At 35.4% G+C, this 8,827-nt stretch overlaps 1 long non-coding RNA gene across 1 annotated transcript in view; it reads right to left on the minus strand.

Annotated features, from left to right (window-relative positions):
* Positions 1 to 6,875: 6,875 nt before the first annotated feature.
* Positions 6,876 to 8,827, minus strand: part of LOC107705032 (uncharacterized) — a 7,710-nt gene continuing 5,758 nt past the window's right edge. The window contains exons 3-5 of the long non-coding RNA XR_001636032.1: positions 8,254 to 8,322; positions 7,934 to 8,017; positions 6,876 to 6,936 (exon numbers count right to left, since the gene is read on the minus strand). This is a non-coding gene — a long non-coding RNA (uncharacterized LOC107705032). The remainder of the gene's footprint in view (positions 6,937 to 7,933; positions 8,018 to 8,253; positions 8,323 to 8,827) is intronic.

Raw genomic sequence — 8,827 nt, forward strand, 5'->3', positions numbered from 1 at the left:
TGCTCATCATTAGTCTCGTGAAGCCGCTTTCATATTGCTGTTCACTCACCGGGCTGATGTGTTTGATTCTTAGGAAATGCTCCAGCACGGCCACCGCATGTAACTTTGAACAAGATTCACTTGTTTAAAACACCCTAAATTGTATTACCATTTACTATAACCATTATTTCGCTAATAAACATCTAAATAGATACAACTCTATGGAAATTAATTATTTATTATCTCCATGAGCGATCGCAGTTTGAATATAGTTCTGTGTAAATGCATAGATTAACTGCGCTGTCAGCAGGCATTTCATAATCTAGAGCGACAAAACCATTATTAGTAATTCTGATATAACATGCCAGTTGAGAAATGCAATAAAATACGATGTTTTGTTTGTTATATTTCAATATTCCAGAGAATATTATTCAGTGAATTAACATTAGTTGATGCTCAGGAAATGCTCCAGCACGGCCACCGCATGTAACTTTGAACAAGATTCACTTGTTTAAAACACCCTAAATTGTATTAACATTTACTATAACCATTATTTCGCTAATAAACATCTAAATAGATACAACTCTATGGAAATTAATTATTTATTATCTCCATGAGCGATCGCAGTTTGAATATAGTTCTGTGTAAATGCATAGATTAACTGCGCTGTCAGCAGGCATTTCATAATCTAGAGCGACAAAACCATTATTAGTAATTCTGATATAACATGCCAGTTGAGAAATCCAATAAAATACGATGTTTTGTTTGTTATAGTTTAAGATGAAGTTGATATGACTCCTTTCCTTTATTTATTTTCTCCATTTGAAAACATTAGACCTTCTACATTTATTTTGCTTATTGTTAATATTAGTGTTGCTGCTGATGCTTTAAATAAAATGTTTTTTTTATTGTTGTAATGTGAAGATTAAATTTAACATGAAAGACTGCTAATTTTCAACACTTTTTTTAAGATGACTGAAAGGAGGAAAAACCAAAGTGAAGTATGAACTTACTTCACTCAGTCATTTATTTACTTTATAACAGTAAATAAATAGCGGTTCTGCAAATCAGGTGTGGCTCAGTTTTGGGACTTCTGGTTTACTTAAGGCTAAGAATCGGTACCAATGCTAATACCTATTCAGGCCCAGTGCAGGGCCATTTATGGGCTATTAATTGGGTGAGACTCGGGCCAGTTATGGCTCATGTGTGGCCCTTGTCTTTAATCTAGATCTGGGCCACTCCAGGGCCATCATTCTTTGTGGTATGTGGGCCAAGGGAAAAGGGTCTGTGTGGACCATAGCTGGGCCAGAAAAAATTGCTATCTGGGCAGTCTACTGAGAGTTAGTATACATGTAGGTGCAACGTTACTTATAGTCAACAGAATGTGTTAAATGGACCATCAAAATAAAGTGAGACCTTATTATTGAGTTTACAGGGTATGGTAGTTTTGCTGTTGTAAACACTACTGTTTCTGTTGTAGAAAAAAAAAATTCTGTATTATTTAAAATAGAATTCTATTCTAATCCTGTTCAGAATTTATTCATTTTTTGAATGATATTTATAATAAAAACAAGATTGATAAGTATAATTAGGAGGATGAGAAAATCAGTATAAGCCTGTTTTACCAGTGTTGTGATAATTATTTTAAGGCACTCTACGTTTTTCAAATAAATACTGCATAATAATAGTTCAAGGTTAAGGCACTCTACGTTTTTTAAATAAAGACTGTAATAATAATAGTTCAAAGTATGAATCGTTTTTAGTTAGATAACATAAAAAAGACAAGACCCCTCGACGCCCTTTAAAATTTTCCCAATCAAACAGCAAGAAGGAAAGAGAACAGGCACCTTTGTTTATAGGCTATTGCTGTGTGTAGAACTACGTTAGCTGCATTTTTTATATTTAATAAATATCAGGCAGGTGAGTTCATGTAGAGGTTTCTGTATTTAAATTCAGAGAGACAGTATCGATAGTCTATGCATGACCTGACGTTTTATCCGTATCCAAAATGAGGAGATGTGAATATCATGAGCGCTGAAAACTCTCATGCAGTGTGTGTTTCATTCATACTCAAAGCCGGAGTGTGCTCTCGTGCAGAAAGTCCAAACCGGACTCAGAGAAGTAATAACTTATGACGTGCAGGAAATCCCTAATATGGACAAAAGCATCAGGCTATCGCTGTAGCTGAGCTGTTTAAAGGACAATAAACACACGATTGTGAAAATATGGTTTATGTGTGTTTTTCAAGTTATCTCCAGGTAATAAATAAATAAACTATATGAATAATGCAGTACTGATTGACATATCATTTAATATAGAAACTATAAAATATATGTCCTGCCTTGTAGTAGTAGCCTTTATAAACCAATCATTAGGAAAATATCGAACAAAAATATTATAGCCCCTTGCTGCAGCTAACGTTACTTCCACAGGCTACACACAGCAATATAAACAGCTGTCCATACTCTCTTCACATCGTTCTTGTAAAATAATAATAATTTGATAATATAAGTATACAAGCACACCGCTCTGCTGAGAACTCCACTTACCGGCAGCCGCAGACGTTATTGAAGGTATCCTCGTAGTGCGCTAAATTACTAACAGAGATTGTCTTACTATTAGGAGATACAAGGGTCTGTGTTACTTATTATTGGAGAAAGCATAATGGTCAACTTGGATCATGTGTGCCTTAATAACCAATCACATTACAGCCTTGACGTCATTGAATTTCAGTCAAAGTTGTGCGACACTCAATCGCCCTTTACGGATACCATAGGAATGAATGAGAAGCTGAATCGAAAAAAGTCAGTGACTTCACTTATAAAATGGCATTTTTTTCCGATATAAACTCGAAAAATAGTTAAATCCAAAACTATTGTTTCCTGTAAAACATGTTGAAAATTAGCCTGATAGGCAGTCGATTCATTAAATGATAAGCTGTTTCCTCTAAAAAGCTGTTTATTCAACGTAGTGCAGCCTCTACTCCATTGACATCCATTTAAAAAAAATGGCCTCAGGTCTCCTTTCCCACGTACTGCCAAAGCGGAAGCGTTAGCATTAGCCATTACGCTTTTTTGGCTAAAGGTTTCAGACTGGCCTTCTAGTGGCTTTGTTACTAACGTGAGGGATCGTCCCGATGAGATCGTCAGGTGAAAGGTCATCATGTGGATCATTTTATTTACAGCTAAATTATTTTTCATTAATATTACTAATAGTTAGATTGGGCAGGCCTTAACAAAAGGGCACTTTGGGCACCAAGGGGAAAAGGGGCAGGTGCTCAAGCACTCACAGAAAAAAATTTTTGTTTATTTATTTCTTTTTTGCACGTGGTATAAATTGTGTATACATACTGTGTCACAGTTTCCACACTTCATTAAGCAGCAGAACCATTTTCTGCTGTGATCAGGGCCGTTTCTAGCTATTTTGACACAAGGGTCAGGGCCGTTTCTAGCTATTTTGACGCCTTAGGCGAAATCTCTATTGGCGATTTTGTTTAGTTATTTTGTTGTTGTTAGAAACATTGATTTAAAGTGTCAGTTTTTGCATTATTATTTCAGTCAAACCTATAAAACCCTTTGTAACCCCAAACTACATATAAAAGCTTGATCAGTCACATAAAAGTAATCAGAATGCAGCTACTTATTCCTTTGTTACTCATTGACGCGTGAACTTCCCCTTTAAATGACGCGACACTCTGCCCTCTATGTGTATGACGCTGCTCCAATTAAGCGCTGTAATAAGTGAATGAATCAGAATGCAGCTACTTATTCCTTTGTTACTCATTGACGCGTGAACTTCCCCTTTAAATGACGCGATGCTCTGCCCTCTATGTGTATGACGCTGCTCCCATTAAGCGCTGTAATAAGTGATTGAATTGATTCTGCATTTAAACACTTCCGTAAGGATGCATTAAATTCGACAAAGGTTTAATAATGTATGAATTGATCTTGTGAATTAGCGAATTTTACTATACCAATATTTTTTTAATTGGCCATTAAAGTTTTATATGGGACTATTACACAACACACTGATCCTTTAACAATGCATTGGCGCACCTTTTGGACCAGCTTTGCAGCATGATTTCTCAACTGCCACAAATACTCCCCCTAACAAAATTATAATAATTATAATAATAACAAAACTGATTTTGTGCACTTTTTACTTGCACCAATATTTTAAACTGGCCTTTGAACTTGGCTTTATAGCATGGCAAAAAAAAAATAATAATAATAAAAAATCGTTAACCTTGCCAAAGCAGAACCCATTTATCTAACGGTGTTGTTGAGCGCTCCAAATGCAAATTTTGCATGCAACAATCTGGCAGCAATTGACAGTGCTTTGATCCAATGGAATACAGGCATCGTCAGATTGACAGTACTCTAGCTCAATGATGTTGGTGGATCCAGTGGGGGTGGCAATCATATTTCAGGGTGGCCGTGCCACTCTTTATCACAACCTTGCTAAAATGTAGTGCAAGTACTTGCGCTCACTGGCGCCCCCTCCTGCTGGTGGCACCCCACGAGACCGCCTAGCTTTCCTATGCCTAGAAACGGGCCTGGCTGTGATAATAATGTCTCTTGATTACCCAAAAACATATTAGAATTTCTGAAAGATTAGGTACACTGAAGACTGGAGTCATAGGCGCCGATTTCTTTTTCTGCCGGTGGGTGCTCGGCACACTGACACCCCAACACCCCCTCCCCACACCGCACCATGCCGAGCCACCACCGAAAGCACACATGCATATGTCAGCATAGATTTTTTTCCCCAACTTGCCATAAGCAAATTATAACTTAAAACATTTGATCAAACTCACAACGAACAATTCATCTTGCTCAGGATCTACAACGGGATATATAGGGCCTACACAAGAAATTCATAGAAAACTTATTGACAGCTTCTGTAAATATTGCACGCATGTTCACTTACGATTGGCATGACAAACTTACGCTTTTTCAGTTCTTCAGTTACAGAAATGGAGCTAGATGCAATAAATTCACATGAATCTAACTGACCAGGTACAAGTTATGCCAAATAATGTTTGTCAGGAGCTTCACTTTAACTTTTTTTAAGATACTTGTGTTTTATAAAGTTGTAAATGTACCAGTTTTAAGTCATGTTCAAATTATTCCAACAAAACCTTGTTTAATAAAGTAAAGCATGAAGAATACAAGTTATGCCAAATAAATTTTGTCAGGAGCTTAACATTAACTTTTTGTTTAGATACTTATGTTTTATAAAGTTGTAAATGTACAAGTTATAATAGTCATGTTCAAATTATTCCAAATAAACTTTGCTTAAAAGCATGAACTACTGGTTTCTGTTCATCGAATACCTTTAGCATTTTAGTGGATTTTAGTGGATTAAATGTAATGTTTGTATTTAGGGGTTTACTGTAAAATAAGGTAACCCAAACAGACAAATATATTAGCCCATATGTATACCTGTTGTGGCCCATAAGAGACCTACATAAGGCCTAGCTGGGTCCCATCACTAACCCATATAGGCAAACTCCTGTAGGCGCCAAATGGGAGCTACATTAACCTGCAGTTTAATTAGAAACACCTACACCTTTTCATTTTTCAAAAAATCTTATAAAACATATTGACAACTTCTAAGAAAAATGTTATGTATACTAAGCTTTAAATTACGACTGGCTAGAAACACATATTTTTTTCACATTTCTCCATATCTTCAGTTACAAAAACTGAGCTTAATCACAAGAAATTTAAATTAAGCATATCGACAGCTTCTATAAGAAATACTATGCACACCCACTAAGCTATAACTTGGTTCAAATTAATGGCGCATATCTGCCATTTTTCCGTGGGTGCTCGGGCATGCACGGGATCGGCGCCTATGACTGGAGTAATGGCTGCTGATAATTTAGCGTTGATATGAGAGAGAAAATATTAAAGAAGCATATCGACAGCTTCTATAAGAAATACTATGCACACCCACTAAGCTATAACTTGGTTCAAATTAATGGCGCATATCTGGCATTTTTCCGTGGGTGCTCGGGCATGCACGGGATCGGCGCCTATGACTGGAGTAATGGCTGCTGATAATTTAGCGTTGATATGAGAGAGAAAATATTAAAATAGACAAACAAATGGATAGAAATACAAAGGCACAGAGATGGATGAATAGACAGATACATGGTACAGATACACTGTAAATTCTAACAAGTTCAGTTTACTTAAAAAAAAAGTTTGGAAAAGATTGCTTTATTTTTGGAAAGCAAATTTAAAGGTAAAACAAAGAAAGCAAACACTTCACAAGTAAATTAAGTAAAAAAAATATCAAGTTTAATGTCAATTCTAGTTAAAATACTCGAGAATATTTACTAATCTACTTAAGATATAATAGTAAGAGTACTTTATTAATTACATTTATCTAACAGTGTTATTTTGTGTTCTGCAAACATCTTAAATGCTGTTATTCTCAACATGGGTTTAATCTGCTATTTTAAGATATGGGGACTTCCACATTTTCTTCAAGTAAAGTGAACATATGTTTAGCAGTTCAACCAGCATGGAACACAATTACACAAGTTTGAAATTCTCAACAGTTTATTTTTGTAAAAAAAAAAAAAAAAAAAAAACACTAGAAAACTTAAAAGTATATCACAATAATAAAACTATGCTTTTAAAACATCTGAGTACTTATAAGACTTTTTACAGACCTCTTGACTAAACAGCACTTTGCTCTCATAACATTATCTGGACCTACTGGAGCACTGTAAAAAAATTAAAAAAATTAAAAATACAGAGCATTCTCAGAACTGTATGCAAACAGAACAGCAAAATAAAAAGACAGGCCTTTACAACCCATCCATGACAATTCTTCCCTCCAACATGATTGCCTTTATTGTGTCCGCAATGAGGGCATATCTTCTGGTAAAACTGTGAGCAGGCCTACATCTACTTCACTGAAGTCTGCATCTACATCAACATCCTAAGTAGAGAAAGAAAAATAGGCACAATGTGAATTTATTTCTCTTTTTTTTCCAGTTATATTTATGGGCTATTTATGCCTTTATTGGGAAAGGACAGTTGAGCGATGACAGCCAACTACTGAGTGGAAAGAGGGGAAGGGGATCGGCAAAGGACCTTGATATGGGAATTAAACTCGGGTCGCCATATTTCGACGCACTAACCACAAGGTTATAGATGCAGACACAATGTGAATTTCTTCTTCATTCCAATACTGGAAACATTCTAAAAAAAAAATACAGTGACCAAGGGCAGTTGTCAAAAATGCTTTTACTTTACAAAATGCTTTTACTTTACAAAAATGCTTTTACTTTAAGCAACTTCTTTGTGCTTGATTCATATTGATGATCAGAGTGAGTGTACAGTGATCTGCACAAACATCATGCACAAAGAAATGTAATCAAGCTTTAAATTATGATCACCAAAGAGAGATAATGAGATTTATAGTATAAGAGTTACAAAATAGAACACATTTCAGAAGACAGAGCATAAAGGTGTTTTATCATTTTTGCTTGAATTATTCCTTTAAATTCAGTTTTGTGGGCCTACTGCATGCCTTCAGAAGACTTGTAATATTACACACAAGTTCAATGGAATATGTTATTGTACTTGTACATTGTTCTCAATTATTAACATCATAGAAGTAAATGTAGAGAACATTTTTTTTTACAATATGCTATTTGTACTGTATGACCTACCATTTAGATTTTAGAGAGCATCATCTTCTTTGACATAGAGTGATGGATTACACCCATCATTTACATGATTTTATCTTAATTCAAAGTGTGTAAAGTGTGTAATGCTGACAAGTTTGTGATCAGTCAACACAATTTTATCAATGCATTTAAATCAACAATTTCAAAAATCTGAATTGTTTCACGAGACAAATATAGTATCTACTGCAAAATTGCAAACAAAATGATGATAATAAGAGCAGAAACATCAATAACAATACTTACAAAGCACATCCTGTAAAATTCCTCTGGGTCATCCTCCAAGATGACTGGAAGACCCTGAAATACCACGGTGTAAACATCAGATGGCTATGAAAAAGAAGAGACTATTTATTTATTTATTTATTTGTTTATTTATTTATTTAGTAAGGTACAATACACATTAATAATACACACAACATGTAAAATGTTGTAACATGTAAAAACATGTGTCAGATTTATCCAAATTGGCTAATTTTCATCCATAGTCCCTTATATGCTGAGAGTATCAATCATATGCTAATCATAATTTAAAGATGACAGCAGTCAACATGATAAAGGAATACCTTTTAATCAACTTGTCCAATGCTGCGTAGAACTCAGATCCAAGATATGCAACTGAATTCTGCAAAGATCTAAGAACAAACATGGAGTGGTTATTAACTGTTACGTGCATCTGTGTAACTTTTATTCTGAGTCCCTAAGTGGCGTTAAGAGGGAATTTTTAACTCGTGGGAGCTGTGTGACATCATCTGGGATTCCTGATAAATAGGCGTTGGTGGTGACAATGGCGTGTCTCTCTCTCTTATTCTAATTGTTCGTCACGGTTGCCTCTCTCTTTGCTTTCCTGGAGCCATTCAGTCTATTTTGTTATAGTTTAATTTGTTTTGTTTTTTTGCATTTGTTGATTCTTTGAGTAATCTGGTATTTAGTGTTCTTTGTTGTTATTTTTTTTAATTTTTTTTCTAATCAGTAACGGGTAGTGGAATTATTTTTTAGCTCACACTTTGGTTATTTAGTAAGCATAGCGAGGGAAGTAGAGGCCCGGAAGACTCACCTGTTTTATTTTATCGGGAGTCAGGTAAGATTTGCTGGTGAGAACATCCCTATAGCCCCCCCCCCCCCCCCCCCCCCCACACC

The sequence above is a fragment of the Sinocyclocheilus anshuiensis genome, unplaced genomic scaffold (assembly GCF_001515605.1).
Source record: "Sinocyclocheilus anshuiensis isolate Anshui unplaced genomic scaffold, SAMN03320099.WGS_v1.1 scaffold2533, whole genome shotgun sequence".
NCBI classification, from domain to species: Eukaryota; Metazoa; Chordata; class Actinopteri; order Cypriniformes; family Cyprinidae; genus Sinocyclocheilus; species Sinocyclocheilus anshuiensis.